This window comes from Arachis ipaensis, chromosome B10 (genome assembly GCF_000816755.2).
Source record: "Arachis ipaensis cultivar K30076 chromosome B10, Araip1.1, whole genome shotgun sequence".
NCBI lineage: Eukaryota > Viridiplantae > Streptophyta > Magnoliopsida > Fabales > Fabaceae > Arachis > Arachis ipaensis.
The window spans coordinates 27,330,440-27,348,034 of record NC_029794.2 but is presented as its reverse complement, the minus strand read 5'-3'; the positions used below and the strand labels follow the sequence as shown (position 1 = coordinate 27,348,034).

At 33.3% G+C, this 17,595-nt stretch overlaps 1 pseudogene; it reads right to left on the bottom strand.

Annotated features, from left to right (window-relative positions):
• Positions 6,636-17,395, bottom strand: LOC107620333 (annotated as a pseudogene).

The window sequence follows — 17,595 nt, the reverse complement described above, 5'->3', positions numbered from 1 at the left end:
AACCTTAGTGGTTAAAGAAGCCTTTTTAGAGGGGTTGTTATCAGCACTTGTGTGTGTCTGATCCCTCACTGGCAATTGAGTGCCAGAGTCAGAAGCTGGAGTGACGTTAAACGCCCGCTCACTGTCTGTTCCTGGCGCCTGAACGCCAGGAATGTGCCCATTTTGGGCGTTCAATGCTGGCTTCTGCCCCATTTGGGTGTTCAACGCCAGATTCTTGCCCATTTCTGGCGTTGAACGCCAATCCTGCCTTGTTTCTGGCGTTGAACGCCAGTTTTGGGCATGGTCTGGGCGTTCAGCGCCAGCCTTCCACCCATTTTCTGGTGTTTTAGTGCCAGAATTATTTTTCCCTGGGCTCTTACTGTCCTCAGGTGAATCTTTGGTGGGTTGCTCATTTCTTGAATTTTTGATGCCTTGAGGTAGGGGAATCAACAAGAAAACACCAAACTTAAAGTTTGGCACAAGATTTAATAGAAAAAATATTTTTGAAAAAGAAGGTTTTGAAAAGAGTATAAAAGATTCTAACCCAATCAAATTAATGCTCTAGCCAAATGAGTTATGGGACCTTATAAAAAAAATTTTAAGAAAGATTATTTTTGAAAACACCAAACTTAAAGTTTGGCACAGGATTTAATAAAAAAAATATTTTTGAAAAAGAAGGTTTTGAAAAGAGTAATAAAGATTCTAACCCAATCAAATTAATGTTCTAGCCAAATGAGTTATGGGACCTTCAAAAAATTTTAAGAAAGATTATTTTTGAAAACACCAAACTTAAAGTTTGGCACAGGTATTTTCCCCTTTATGCACTTAATGCAATCTGCCAAATTTAAGGGTCCAAGAATTTCATCCGACACGAGATTCTGAATTCTCTATTTAGAGATTTGCCCTAGGCGTTTGTGCCATAATGATGTCGAATTTTCATTTAGTTTTCGTTTTATACCTGTTTGTAGTATTTCATTATTATAGGAATTCAAATCAAACCTATATAGATTATCCATCAAACGACCAGAGCAAATATTATTCGAATTATAAAAGAGTCTGATTTTATTATTTTTGAACGAACAAAAATAACCTGATTTAGCCAAACGAGAAACAAAAACTAAATTCCATCTAAATGACGGTACATAAGATGTCTCAAATAAATCTAAGTAAAATCCACTCGTGGAACATAATCTAAAGGTTCCAATAGCTTCGATTGCAACTATATTGCCGCCTGCCACATAGATGTATCTTTCAGCATCACTTGGTGGTTAACTCCACAGGCAATCTTGCATAGTAACACTTACATGAGTAGTAGCAGCAGAATCTATCCACCAAGTATCAATAGGTGCATAACTTAAACTAGTCTCAGAACAAACAAAAGTAAGAATCATACCCTTCTTTACACGCCAAATGGCATATTTGATACAATTCTTCTTCATGTATCCCACTTTCTTACAGAAGAAACAGGTTGAAACTTGATCCTGTTTCTTAGCCTTTTTCTGCTGAGAAGGTGCATCCACAATAGTATCACGCTTTCTTTTGTACCGAGAAGATGAAACTATGTGAGCACTTTCAGTCTTATCTTGCTATAACCTCTCTTCTTCTTGCACACAGTAAGACATAAGCTCATTTAGGGACCAAATGTCCTTCAAAGTGTTATAACTCACTTTGAATTGTCCAAAGTGTGCAGGAAGGGAGATCAAAATGAAATGCACGAGTAAATCTTCAGACAACTCTAACTTTAGTGCTTTCAATTTAGAAGCAAGATGACATATTTCCATAATGTACTCCCTTATGTTTCCTTTACCTTTATACCTCATGGAGACAAGTTTGCTCAAAAGGCTACTTGTCTCTGCCTTTTCATTCTTAACAAAAAAATTTTCAACATCTTTCAGGAACTGTTTGGCATCTTTATCCTTAGTAATTGAGCCCCAAAATGCCTAAGGAATTGAGCGTTTCATGATCATAATTCTCATTTGATTGGATCTCTCCCACTTCTCTATTTTAACCTCATTGAGATTTTCTAGAATGGAAGCGGGTTTCTTCTCTCAAAAAGCTATATCCAGATCCATACAACTGATGACAATCTCCACAGTATCCTTCTAAACCTTAACATTTGAACCATTCAGCATAGGAATATTGCTAATTTGTGCAGAAACATTGGTAGCTGAAGCCATAGTTTCTGGATTAGAACAAAAAAAAGGAAGCAAACATTAGTTAAATAATGAAAAAAAATTCATATTGAGATATCTAGAACAACATTAATTTTTAATTTTTGGATAGGAAAAAATAACTTTAAGTGATACTCTCATTGTAGTAATCAAATATTGTCAAAATTTCTGTCACACATTAAGCCTTTTTTGTTTACCGACTGAATGCGCACATGGAAACTTAAACTTCACAACCTATTTATTATCGCATATATTTTCGAATAATTGGCTAAATAATAACCTTCCTTTGGGCTGATTATTTATCACATAATTAATAGAAAATAAAAAAAAGTGTATAATGCTTATTATTTGGCCAAACAATAAACTTTCTTTGGGCCGATTACTATTTGCATAAACAATGAACATTATTTTCTGTTACTCAAATATTATCAATGTATATACATAACTTGGCCAAATATAAATCTTCCTTTGGATAGATTAATATTCACATAAGTGATATATACATAATAATCTTTATATCCTAAAAGGATAATCAATTCACTGTATACTAAATTAATGGTGCACACACTAATTAAAAGGAATCAATATAATTCAATAATACTCTATTGATTTAACAAAAGGTGGAGATCGTATATAAATCATCAATTTATGAGCATCATTTTATATATATATATAAAATAACTAAAACATGCTTAGCTTACATTATAAGCACGCAAAATATATATATATATAAATGGCCATGTCAGTACATATATAAAAGCACTACAACCCAAACGACATCCACGACGTCAAAAGGAGAATTATATATTATATATGTGCAACAATAATTGACAGGACCGTAAAAGAATATTGTGTTTATCCATAATATATATAACTTTGCGGTGCTATAATATTAATGTAAACTATGAAAATATTAACATATTCTAAATAAAAGAATAATAAAATTGAATATTTTTATGATTAAATTATGGATGGTTCTAATACCACTTGTTGAAATAAATTATTTTATTAATTCAGATTATTTATATTGAATCACTAAAAATATATCATAATGTGAAAGCATACCTTTATTTATAGAAATTAAAAATTAGACATCAGAAATTAATGGAAGAGTAGTCTCAGTCTTCCTCAACCAAAACCTTCTCTGTATCCCTAATAGGGCGACTGAATTGCAACTTCTCTAATGGAGAAAGAGTTGCTGAGGCGGTTTTGGTATGTTGGGAATCGAAACTCTGAAGGCACTATTTATATTTGAGCATAGCACCTATTAAACCCTAAAATCTAAATAAAAATAATATCTAAAGTCCAAAAGATAATATTTCTAAAGTCCAAAAGATAATATCTGGTTTTATCCTCATTTAATTCCAAATCAAAAGTAATTATGACTTATTTAATTTAACATTTATAACAATAAATGAGATCACCATTATATAAGTCATTTAATTTGAAATAACTTAATTTGTGATTATAATTAATATATATATTTCAAACAAATTAAAAAATTAAATAATTTTCTAACATAATATCCTACAATGAATGCCCAAATATTGTTCGGTTATTTTGATTGAAACAAGGTATGATTATACGAAAACAAAGTATAATAACAGTTCAAATTTCAGTTCTTAAATGCCTTTTCAAAGTGTATGACATTATGCATTTCTCTTTCCAGATTTGTTTATGAAATTATACAATGCCATACACTTTGAAAAGACATCTAAGAATTGAAATTTGAACTGCTATTATAATTTATTTTGGCATTGTCATACCTTATTTCATTCGAAATAATCCAGTCTAGGAACAAGTATTTGGGTATTCGTTGCGGAAACTACAAGTTCACATCCAAAAACTTCCTTTGTTATGGAGATAGGACGAGTCAGAAGACATTCTGCTGTCTCCCTACCTTTATGAGGTGATCTTGACTATGATGAATCTAGTAATGATTATTTAGTAGTAGTAGGACGGGGTGACAAACATGAATGGAGATTTCAGTGGGATTATTTCTCTATTAAAACTAATTCCAAAAAAGATATTGGAAAAGAAAGAATGAGGGAGGTGAAATGAGGGGTCAAAAATGACTATTTACTCTATATTAATAATAGTATTATAAATTGTTATATATAATTATCTAAATTTAGCTAGTATTTGACCTTGTTAATTATGTATTTTTTAGGTCTCCTAAGTACTCTAATGTATAATTAGGTCTTTCTATTTGACCTTTTTCAGGCTTGTTATCGTTTTTATTTATTTTATCTTATTATATAATTGGTGTCACTGATTTAGTCCCTAACTATTAAATTTAGCAATTCATACTAGAATGTGATACCAAAATTGAAGTTTTGTTGAAATATTATAAAAAAGAATTCATAAAAAAAGTTGATGAAAGTCTAAAAAAGGTATACAATTTATTGTATTTTTTAATTTTTTTATTGTTTGATGGCCTTTATCTTTATGATCTGATTTGTACTTTTTACTTTAAATTTTTTGTATCTTGTAATATTCTAATATGTGAAAGTTGGTACTAGATTTTTTTACCTGTCAACAAGAACAACACGCATTGGTATTTGGTTGTGTTTTATTTGTGCAATCATCCAACAATTTTGCTAGACTCCTTACCAATTTTTTCAAATAAATAGGTTTTCCCATCTTCATTTTTATGACATTTTTTTAATGGTTTTAAATATCATCATTTATTTAATTTTTTCTATATGAATAGGCAAAATATCTGGAAGATATGCTTAAGTATGACTGGTTCTATAAATACAACACTCCATTTAGGCCACGGATACTTGATTTTGCATTTATGGACACGCTAGAAATAGGAGAACAAGCTCCTAATTCGTAAGGAATATCTGTATTTGTATTTTCCTCTTTGAACTGTTTATCTGCATAAGCTAATCGCGTTTTATTTAACACAGTAATGATTGTGGGGGTATGGGTGGCAACGTGGATGACAAACTACAGGAAGACGTATAGTTATACAATAAATGTAATTTTTTTTTGCTTTAAAAAATGGTGCCTCATTTACTAATGTTTATGATTTTGTTGATAACCTAAAATATTTATATTTTTAGGTTAATGATGGTATAAGGATGCGACTTGCGTTGGATTTGATTCTAAGGCCCCACAACTTGATGCTGCATAATGTCATTGACTCTGCTTCCATGAATTACAATAAATATAAACAAAAAGATTCAAACAAAAATTAAAAATTCCTAATTGTCATATAGTCATATTTGGTTTATATTAAGAGTTGATAGTTTCATCTCTTTTACTTAAAAAATTATTATGCACTATATTTTCTATGGACTCTTTTTGAAAATTTATGTTTTTGTCTTTAGTTCAATTATATTTGAATTTAAATGAAACTTAATTTTTACTCTAGCATTTCTATTCCTTGAACCACTACTCTATTGTAAGTTAGGCAAGTCCTCATATTTCGAATAATATTGTAAGTTACTAGCAAAGGGTAAACCTCATTCTAATAGAGATGAAATTTATGAATCCCATCAATTTAAAATATGAAAGGAGACATATCTGAATAAATAAAGGCTTCACTTTACACCCAAACTACTTCATTAAGAATGAATAAATAATTGACTCATTCTGTTTAGTGAAAAATATCAAAGATTATGAAAAACAGGAACTGTTTTCAACAAAAATCAGAGATACATGAAATAACCAAAGTTAAAATTTAGAAGTAACATCACGAGTGAAACTACTATAATTTTCATTCCAACTTTTGCCTTCAATATCAATTAAGACATAAATTACTTTTAGTCGGGTATATTTAAGTTATGGCATGAATAACGTAAAGGTTATGATTCATGACATCAGCAATCAAGCATGATGACATAGTGATCTAAAAATGGATTACATAACTGAATTTGAGCATCTAATATTTTTAATTGCAATAGAAGGTGGAGATAGTATGCATTTATCCTTCATAGTTAAATATCTTGGCGAACCTCCATATCTATCAAATGCGCAATCATTGTCTCTGAAGTAGAAAGTCATTCTCTGATGTTTCATATCTGCTTCCATATTTATCACCAGTGTGACGCTTTCCTTCAGGGGACTTAGACCTGAGTTTTCTCTGTTCAAAATTGCTTTCATCCAATTCTTTATGTGATGAGCTACCTCCATTGTTATGCTCAACCTCTAATGATATTGACCTAGAACCTCTTCTATTGCGATGCTCTGATTTTTTTTATCTTTACTATCACCCGATTTATCTTTAGTGCGATGCTTCCCTTCAACAGATCTTGACTTATTTTTTTTAGTGTGATGATGCTTTGACCTATCAGTTTTGATGTTTTTTTTTCATCCTCTCTTTCATCAATTTCATTCTTACTTTCTGTTGATCTTGATCTGGAACGCCTTTTATCACTAGGCCATGACCTTCTATGCTTGCTTTCATCTGATTTGTTAGGCAAGCATTGCTTATCATCCACAGATTTCGATCTTGACTGCTTATTATGCCTGGATCTACTTTCTCACGCTCCTACTCTTATTTCGTCTTGAAGCAGATGAATGCCGATCAAGGTATCTATCTAAATCCCTTCTTCTGCTTCTATTATTGTGTTCTCTGATGTCTCTATAGGACCTTCGATCCCTTTCATAGCTTGAATAATGATGGGACCTAACTGGTGATCTGGACTGACGACCCCTATTATAGCGAGCAAGAGAGTGGGAAGGAGACCTCCTCCTTCTTTGATAACTAACAGGAGATCTTGACTTTGATAGAGATATTGCAGGTGGAGGAGAAGGAGGCCTGAAAATAGAAATTGAATTAATGAATTAAAGACCTTTGTTAGCATATGAAAATGATGGAAAAAAAGAAATAATATACAAATAAGATTTTGTCACCACAATTTAAACTTTCCTTGTTCCACAACCATTCAGCCATATATTTTAAAGACAGATCAACAATAAAGAGATATACTACTCAACCTCACAGCTATGACACATAAAACTGCAAGCTTCTATAATATAAAGGCAATTGTGTAATATATATAAAAAATAGCAAAGGATACATTGCACTCACCCTAAACCCAAAACTATTAAATATAGTAAAACATATACCATTGAATGGGAACTTTTAAAATGGGGACAAGATTATGATTTTTTTCCCCTAAAACATCAAAATGATAGAAACCTCAGGCACCGTTACCAAAGTTATAAATCTATTTCAAGCATTACTCTAATGGGTTCATGATACTTATGTAGGACACCCTAAAATGAATTAGTTGCAACAATAAAAATATTGAAAATGAATAGTCAAGAAGCACCAGTAGAACTATTACACAAGGAAAAATTGGCAAAGTAAACAGACCTGGATTTCCATTTTGTTTCTTTCTCTTCAATTTCAGGTCCATTAACTTTTAGTTTCTTACTTATTTCAGCAGCTCGGGTTGCTGCTAACTCTGTTGTAGACTTCATGGTGGCGGCTTTATTGGCAGCCTGCTGTGCAGTCATGGTTTGTTGCATAAGCAGAGCTTGCTGAAATTGCATCTGTTGCATTGCCACAGCTTCCTGCATCATCAACGGAAGAGATGATAAAGCAAGGGAAGAATTCACAACAGATGATTTTTGTGAAAGAGATTTTGCCATCTCAACATTCAAAGGCCGGCCACCGACATTTATGTTATTTAATGCCAGAGCAGCAATTGCCTCTTTAGGTTTTGAATATTCTATATAAGCAAAATGCTTTAAATAAGCAATTGTGCATTCAACAACTGTGCCACAGAAGCCAAAGAGTTGTTTTAGCTATTCAACAGTGAGAAGTGGACTCAGATTGCAAACTTGGAGAGTTTCTTCAATGCATCATCCTTACCAGCTTTTTTAGGTGAGCCTGATTAAGTTACCATAGATGATAAGAATAAAGCAAGAAATACTTAAATAGAAAACAAGAACAACATAAAAAAATGTAACTACTGAACATGACAAAAAGTTACTAACAGATAACACTTCTTGTATAAGAGCTCTGTAATACCAAACACAACAATAAACAAAATTAACATGCCACAATATACCAGTGGAATCTTTTACTGACTGAGCTTGCACCTGAGTTGCATGGGCTTGAAGTGCTTGGACAATGACCATTGCCTATGTAACAGCCATTATAGCAGCAGACGGAGCCATAGGAGCTTGGCTAAGTGTTCCCATTGAGATCATTGCAGCTAATGCAGGCATTAGCAAATTATGAGGTGGGTGATTCCACTTACAATCGACTTTTATACATTGCCCATTAAGATAATCACGGCAAACTTCCCCTAATGAGGCCCCAATTCTAGGCAAAATAGCACCCCCAGAAGCTCCAGCAACAATCCCTCAAATTGATGCTTAAGTTTTTCATTTTGTCAAAATTAACAACAACTAATATAAAATCACAGAAATCAAACTAAATTACAAAAATCACGACAATGCTATAATAATTAAAATCACAGAAATCACAAAGACGATGTTACCGAAAGGGAGAGGCTGACGACGGTGATAAAGAACAAGAAAGACGGCGAGGAAGACGGTGACGCTCTCTGACGTGACGACGTTCTACTCGGCTAGGTGACGCGCGCGCGAATGCTGCAGTGACCTTGACCGGGCACCGTGGAGGAAGCTTCTTCGTCTTCTTCCCAGAGAGAAGAGACGAGTTTGAAGAGAAGAGAGGGAGTTGGGTGAGAAACCCAGGATAACAAAGAACAGGTGATATTTTTTGTTATTTTTAGATTTGTTTATTTTTCTTGGTATGAATGATTGATTAGAGTTCATGGAGGATGTCAATAAGATTGAAATAATCTCTTTTAGTATAGATAAATAATTAAATATGTTTTCGTTTTTATTTTTTAAATTATTAAATTTTGACATGGTAAAATTAAATAATTTGATTAATTTAAAAGGTAATTTTCGTCTAACATAAAGAAAAGGTATTTAAATCTTATAAAAAAAAACTAAATAAAAAATATTTTTTATTTTTATTAAATTATAAGGGTGTTTTAGTAAAAGTGGTGATATAATATATATTTTAAAAAAATTAGATACTAATATGAAAAATAAATTTCACATGGCTTATTGTTATTTGTCCATATTTTAAACGTATCGATATGTATGAATTTATTATTGTACCGAAGCAAACACCTTTATTTAATCCAAAAACTGCTTTGCTTTTTGCTCCTTTTTGTAAACCCCGTAAAATTAATAAATAATTAGCCAATAAATTGATTATTATTCAAAGAAACTAGAAAAATTAATTTTTATAATTTATAGGAGTAGAAATATTAAAAAACAAAATTTGATACTAATTTTAAAGATTTTGGCCCAAAACTGGGCCAACGGGTCAAACTGGTTAGACCAGGCCCAAACCAAACCGAAGCCCAACCTATAAACCCTCTGTAACGAGCCATCTCCATTTTTATTTCTGAAGATACGTTGAGGGAGAGAGGGATTAACGTGAAAACACCATAACCCTCGTTCCAATTTTAATTTCACGTAATTTTCGATCCGGAGCTCTGATTGACGAGCCGTCAGTGGCCACGTGTTCGTCTCAGAATTCTCTTCGATTCTATCTAAACAAAGTGGTAAGAAATTATCATTTCTCCCCCAGATCTCCCTCTCCTTAATTTCGTGATTTTAGGGTTTGGGTATTGAGGAATTGAATGATTTTGATGGTTTAGGAGAACTCTAGCAGCGGATAATCACTAGGTTTTGTCCAATAGATCTGTGGGTAAGGTAAAAAACTGTTAAACTCTTGTGAATCATTGAATTAGTAAACCCTTTGATGATTAAAGTGATATTGTGTGAAATAGATTGTGTTATGGTTGATTTGGAGTTTAATTGGGCATATTGGAACGAAATCCGAGTAATTAGGTTTGAGGAATTGACGTTTGGAGGCTTGGAGCTTGTGAAATGAGAGGTTTTTGAGGTGTTCCAAGCTTAGGGAGGAATTGATCAAGGTATGGTTTTGGTTTCTCATAGATAGTATATAATGTTTTGTGAAAACATAGGCTAGATGACCATAGGATAGGTTGGAAATGTAGAAATATGTTAATGCTAGTAACCTTGATGGAAATGTGGAATTATATTGCGAATGAGTTGATGAATGATGATTTTGTGAAGTTGGTTGTAAGAATTGTGTTAATTAAAGTTGTTGATGAATGATTATTGATGAATGTGAGTATTGATAATGAAAGATTGAGGATTGATTGAGTTATGTATATATATGTATATGTGTGTTTGTTGAATAATGAATGAATTGAGAGTTGGAAATGATTTTGATATTGGAATTGGTTTGGCTTATTGGAAATGATTTGAAAGGTGGTCTGGTTGGGACCCGGAAGGGTGGCAAAATCTGAATTTTAAAGGAGATGCTGTCGAAATTTTTATGAAAATTGGAGATCTGGTTTGAAGTATTATTTAGACAAGTATGGGTAAAAGAATTATATTATTTGACTTTAGTTTATTAAAAAAGAAATGCATTATGTTTTGTAACTTGATTTATTAAGAAAATTATTATGTTGGAGTTTCAATTTGTCAAGAAAAGTATTATGTTTTGAGTTTTATTTAGTTAAGAAGAGAATGATGGTGAGTGTGAATTATTGATGAATGAAATGGGAGGTATGATGATGATAATTGTTGAATGAATTGAATGATGATGAGGATGAATTTGATATGGAATTGTTTTGTGGGGATTGTGGTTATTTATCGCCCACCAGTTTTTAAATGAATATGCTTACGGGATCGTGGTTATTTACCGCCCACGTATGTGTTGTTTTCTAATTGAAAACGTATGTGGGGATCGAGGTGATTTACCACCCGCAGATGGTGGGGATCGAGGTGGTTTACCGCCCACCAGGTGAGGATCATGGTACTGTACCGCTCACCAGTTTTCAAGAGGACGATGTCCGGATTAGCTACCGGACATGTCGGGTTGGCTATATAACCGACAGATGAGACTCATCAGCCACAGGGCTGACATACATCATATGCATATGTGTGTTTTGTTTGATTGTGCATTAATTGGGCTTGCCTATGTGATTATTATGCTTACCTGCTATATTTGCCGTCTGCTGTATCTGTATCTTACTTATGTTTGCTTTGTCTGTATTGCTTGTCCGTGCACCGGAATTTTAGAGGAAGGCGGAAATTAGGGCTTAAGTTAGAAAGGAATTAGAAATAAGAACCTTAGGTAACCTACCCTGTTTATGATTTTCCATTTATAAACTTTAAGATTTAAAGCTGAGTATCGGAGTTCTAGGATCGCCTCTGGCTTTCCCGGGACCTTATATATTATGTATGTGGGCACCATTACCATGCTGAGAACCTCCGATTCTCATTCTATATCTATGTTGTTATTTTCAGATGCAGGTCGAGATGTGCCTCGGTGAGCATTTGGAGGTTTCTCCAGCAAGCGAAGTTGGAAAGTTATATTTTGGGGTTATCTGTTATGTATTTTCTATTCATAGAGTCTCCTCTGTGTGTGTGTGTGTGTGTGTGTGTGTGTGTGTTAATGTTTAATCCTCTTAGAGGTTTTTGGAGAACTAGGTGTTTTCTTTATGCATGTTGGGTTATCTTGAGATATATACTTATGTTTATATATGTATTTATACTCCGACCAGCCTTAGTTTCGCAGGTTGCATCCAGAGCTTGATATTCTGTATTTTGGTACTCAACTCTTTATATATACTCACGTCTTACCCTTATCTTTTCTTCGGTTTTACATTTACGAGTGTAATGCACTTTTCTTTTCGTGGTTTTTGCTTAAACCTTTCTTCAAGGCTCTTCGAATATTATAATCCTTCAATTATATTATGTATGTATATTTTATTCTTAGATGTAGTAATACCTCACCACCTCTATTTTACGACTTAAGCGTAAAGCTCTGTGTGGTAGGGTGTTACACTTTTTATTTCCCTTTCTGTTTTGGTTCAAAATGAGTTTTGGAAGCTGATTTAGATTTTAAAAATTAGAAATCTGTTTAAAGATAGTTTTTTAACTTTTCATCATGGTAAAGGGACCCAATGAATGAGGAGGGAAAAAAGAGAATAGATTAAATCGATGACCTGGAGTATTATGCCACGTGAGCAAAGTTTTCATATCCGAAACTGTGAAGAGCAATCCCGGTGGTTTTGGGTGGAGTTTCTGACAAAATAGAGTAGAAAATTGGAAATTAAATATATAATATTGTGAGAAAATGACAAATCAATCCCTAATTTTTTAGTTCGCAGATATTTAAGTCTTTAATGATTTAAAAATATATTTAAATTCCTTACTTTTTCAAAATCTGGACACATCGATCCCTAAATTTAATTTGTCCCATTTTAAAAATTCTTCCACGTGTCCATCCGTATCAACCAGGTCCGTACAAAGGGAGTCACATTTGATTTTTTTGTTGGACCTAACAGACCCAAGTGAACATGAGGGATCGATATGTTCATATTTTGAAAAGGTCAGTGATTTAAATGTATTTTTAAATTCTCGAAAACTTAAATGTTCATAGATCAAAACTTCAAGGACTTATTTGTGCTTTTCTCTATTGTGTATGATAAATAATATAACAAGAAAATGTTAATAATACTAACTCATTTTCATAATTATTTTTTAATTTGTAAATAAAAATATTAAATTTTTACTTTTTGATGTTTTTAAAAAATAATGGTTAACTTAAATTTTTTTATTTTTAAATATTAAAAAATAATTAAAACTAACCATAATTATTCTAATACAAAATAGTGATATTTTTATTAATATTTAAATAAATTTAATTAATTCAAAATCTTATTTATTATTTTTATTAATTTAAAATTATATTTAATCATAAAGTACAAATATATTATGTCATACTTCTAATTTTATTATTTTTGCGTAGTGTTTTGGCGCATGTGGTTGTAGGTGCCATAGTCCAATAACATAATTCATAAAAGCTAATAATGTGAAAATTTCAGTAAAAAGGTCAGATGGTGTGAATATAGAAATTGGTTGTATTTCCACTTTCTAATTTTAAAATACATGTAAGAATAATGTATTACAGCGTTATTGGAGAGTATGGTGCTTAACACCATTGTGATGACTGCATAAAGCAAATCGAATGATTTGAGTTGACAGTGAAATAATTGGATGATCCGATTTTGGTATGCAAATCAGATGATCTAATTTGTATACCAAGGTCATCTCTCTCCCATGCAACGGACCGTGTCTCACCCGTTTCCTCTCTCACATTTCTTTCAACAAAAATTTTTCTCCTACATTCTCACTCTTTGAAAGCCAAAGGCACCAACACTCTCTTTTTCAAAATTCCTTCTTCAAATTAAAACTCAGAGAAAAAGATCTTCTTTTTTCATCAAAAACACCACATACAATGCCTAGGAGACTCAAAATAAAATATGTTAATTGTCGTGAGCTTTACTATAGTGGTTTCTTTTTTGGTGGCTAAGATGGCCAAGGTGAAGTAGCCCACCCAAAATGGACACGTGCAAAGTTTGATCAAAGCTGAAGCATAATTTAACCTTTGCAACGACAACAATTCCTTTAATTAATGACGATAAAAATACTCTAACACTAAAGTTAATGTAATTAAGGATTTGATGATGTGGGTGAATTATTACAGAGATATTTATTAAATTCCAAACATTGAAAATAGAAAAACTGATAAAGGCATTTCGAAGAAATCACAAAATTTCCAAATCGATGAATGGAATGATTGGTTCTATTTAGAGGGGATGAAGAATTAGGGTTCCAACTATGATTGGTGCCTAAACATTGGAGGGTGGAGAACTGGAAGCTCTTGTAAACTTTGAGTAATTAGTGAATAATTAGCTAATAAATTTATTATTATTTAAAGAGATTAGAAAATTAAATTTGATAAGCTAGAAGAGTAAAAATAATTAAAACACAAATTTCGATACTAATTTTAAAGGTTTTGGCCCAAAGTTAGACCAACGGCCCGAACCGATTGGACCAGGTTCAAACTGGACCCAACGACTAACATATAAGAAGCCACATTCGGTCTTCTTTCCCATTCATTCATTGAAATCACGCTGAGGAGAAGAGGGAAAATGTAGAACCCTAGCCTTCATTCCTTCCTTAACTTCAATTCCACGTAACTTTCATTCTGGAGCTCCGATTGATGAGCTATTAACGGCCACACATTTGTCTCGGAGTCTTCTTCAAGTATAACTAAACATTGTGATAAGGAACTATAAATTCTATACCCAGTTCTTCCTTCTTTGCATTTTCGCGCATTTGGATTTTGGTATTGAGAGATTTTGTGATTTTGATGGTTTAAGGAGATACTCTAGCAGTGGATAATTGTTGGGTTTTGTCCCATTAATCTATGGGTAAGGTAAGAAAACTCTAAATCCTTGTGGTTTGTCCAATTATGTGAACCCTAGTTATTAATTTGGTGACTTTAATGAAAATAGATTGAATTATGTTGAATTTGGTATTGAATTGGCAAATTGGAGCTTGTTGGAATCGATTTGGAGTCTTGGAAGCTTGACGTTCGATGTTTTGAGCTTAGGGAGGAATCAGCTAATGTATGGTTTTAGTTTCTCGTAGTTAATATATAATGTTGCGTGAAAACTTAGGCTAACAATCCGTAATATAGGTTGAACGGTATGAGTTGATTGAGTAATGTGGTTAGTAAATGAGTATTTGTATATGTGTGTATGACATTGGTGGTAGTATTGTGAAATTGAATTATTAATATAATGAGTTGATGATGATTGGGAATTGTTGATATAAATGTTGAGTTTGGTGGAAAATTATGCATGGGATTGGTGAATAACAGAAAGGGTTTGTATGTTGATATGTGATGGAAAGATTGAGTGACATGAGGAAGTGGTTAGAGGTATTTGGTATTGATTTTGAATATGAAATGGTTGGTTAGATTGCTTAGAGGTGGTATGTACATGTATCATGAATTGTTGATATTTGATGTTGATGTTGGTGGTGATTATGAGTAGGAACTGTGGCTTTGGTTGATGAATTTAGGTGTTGAGATGATGGGATTGTATGTATTGATGATGAGAAGTATTTGGAAAATAGGTGAATGTGATTTTGTTAGAATTGGAGTTGTTTTGGATGTAAAATAATGGTATAAGAATTAAGGTTTTGGAAATATAAAGGTTTAGTGATTTTTGGTAAAACTTGATTTTTAACCAACTTCGGTGGACTATAACTTGAGCCTCGGTTTTTGGATTTAAATGAAATTTATTTCAAATTAAAGATAATTTTAAAAGCTTTAAAACATTTTAGTAGAGGAAGTTATAAATGTCGAAAGTTGGGTACAGAAAACTGAATTTGGCTAAGTTCCAAAAAATCTGAAATTCTAGTGTACGTGCATACGCATACCCTGAGGATTTTGCAAGTGTGCGTACACGCACTATGATATGTACGCATAGGTTGGAAAGGTCTCTTTGTTGCGTGCGTATGCATGGTGTAGAGCGTATGCACACTTTAAGAAAATTTGGTGGTGCGTGCATCAATGCGTGCGCACAGTATCCTGTTTTATACTAAAATCCTGTTTTTCACTGTTTGACCTTCTCGTCAAGTCTGTAAAACTACGAAACTACTGTTTTGATGAAAATTCACTATTTTTGAACCATCAACCCTTCTTTTAAGTTTTCCAAACCTTTGAAAACTCTGTTTAAGGTCCAATGGCTAGGTTTTAGGTTTTGAAATAGGGGTAAGGATGTTGATGGGGCTAGTTTTGGTACCAAAGGAGATTCGAGAAGTGAATGATTAATTCGATGAGATGTTGAAAGTGATGAATGAGATATGATGAGAATGGTTATGAGATGATGATGAATGAGTTTGATTGAGATGATGATGACATATTATGATTGAGATATATGTGACCGGGTAAGAGGCAGTTGGCGTTGTCCAAGACCAATTTTATCATATAGACACAAGATTGACAGTAAAATTCTACCAAACTAAGCTAACTAAGAAGAACAAAAATCAATACACAAATGCTAAAAGAGAATAAGAGTTAGAAGGATGTTACCATAATGGGGTGTCTCCCACCTAGAACTTTTCTTTAATGTCCTTAAGTTGGATGGACATGAATTCACTTATTAGCTCTTGGGGCATCCTCAAGGAGAAACACCTCCACCTCTTTGTTGAATGATTGTTTATGGTGAGGCTTCACCCTATGTCCATTGACTTTGAATGTTGTTCTATTAACAGGGTGAGCCACTTCAACTATACCATATGGCCTCACATCCACCACCTTGAAGGATCCATCGCGTCTAGACCTCAGCTTTTTGACTTGGAAAGAATTGAACGAGTAGCCATATGAGGTGAAAATCTCATGTACGGTTCTGTAGAGTGGCAGTAAGAGTGACTTATCTGTCATTTTTTCCACTATCACCCCCAAAAAACCAAACTCTGCCTTACGTAAAGTTGCCAAAGTACGCTTAACCTCTGGATTTGAAATTACTGCTTATATACCTGGTATTGGCCATAATTTACAAGAACATTCTGTAGTCTTAGTAAGAGGGGAAAGGGTTAAGGATTTATCCGGTGTGAGATATCACATTGTTCGAGGAACCCTAGATGCTGTCGGAGTAAAGGATCGTCAACAAGGTCGTTCTAGTGCGTTGTAGATTCTTATCCAAGACTTGTATCATTTGATAATGCCATGTGAATCGCTAGAAACATGTGAAGTGTATGGCTAACCCAATAATGAAAGTTTCGTAAGGGAACTGGAGTAGGCTACCATGAGACAAAAGATCTTCTTTCTAAAGAGATTCGATTCAGAACTATGATATGTCCAAGGTCCAGTATTGAAATAATTTCAGAGATAAGAGTCTTGAATTATACACTAGCACATTATTACCAATCTTAAAATTCTTTCTCCGGATATTCTGGTCATGGAATGATCTAGCTTTTTCCTTGTAAAACCTCGCATTTTCATAGGCCTCTAGCCTAATACTTTCCAATTCCTTCAACTGAAGTTTCCACTCAACACCCGCGCCTTTCAAATCCAAGTTGCATTGTTTTACCGCCCAATACGCCTTTTGCTCAATCTCCACTAGGAGATGACAAGCTTTTCCATATACAACGTGAAACAGACTCATCCCTATTGAAGTCTTGTAAGTCGTCCCGTATGCCCAAAGAGCATCTCCTAATCTGAAGCTCCAATCTTTTCTTTGTGGATTGACCACTTTTTCAAGGATCCGCTTGATCTCTCTATTAGACACTTTCGCTTGGTCGTTGGTTTGTGGATGGTAAGTAGTGGAAACCTTATGCATACTCCATATTTCCTTATCAATACATTTATCTTCCTATTACAAAAATGAGTTCCTTGGACGCTCACGATTGGTCGTGGTGACCCAAATCTACAGATAATGTTGTTCCTCAGAAAGAATACAATTGTGTTAGGGTCATCACAACGGATTAGAATTGTTTCCACCCATTTCAATACATAATCCACAGCTAACAGAATATAAAA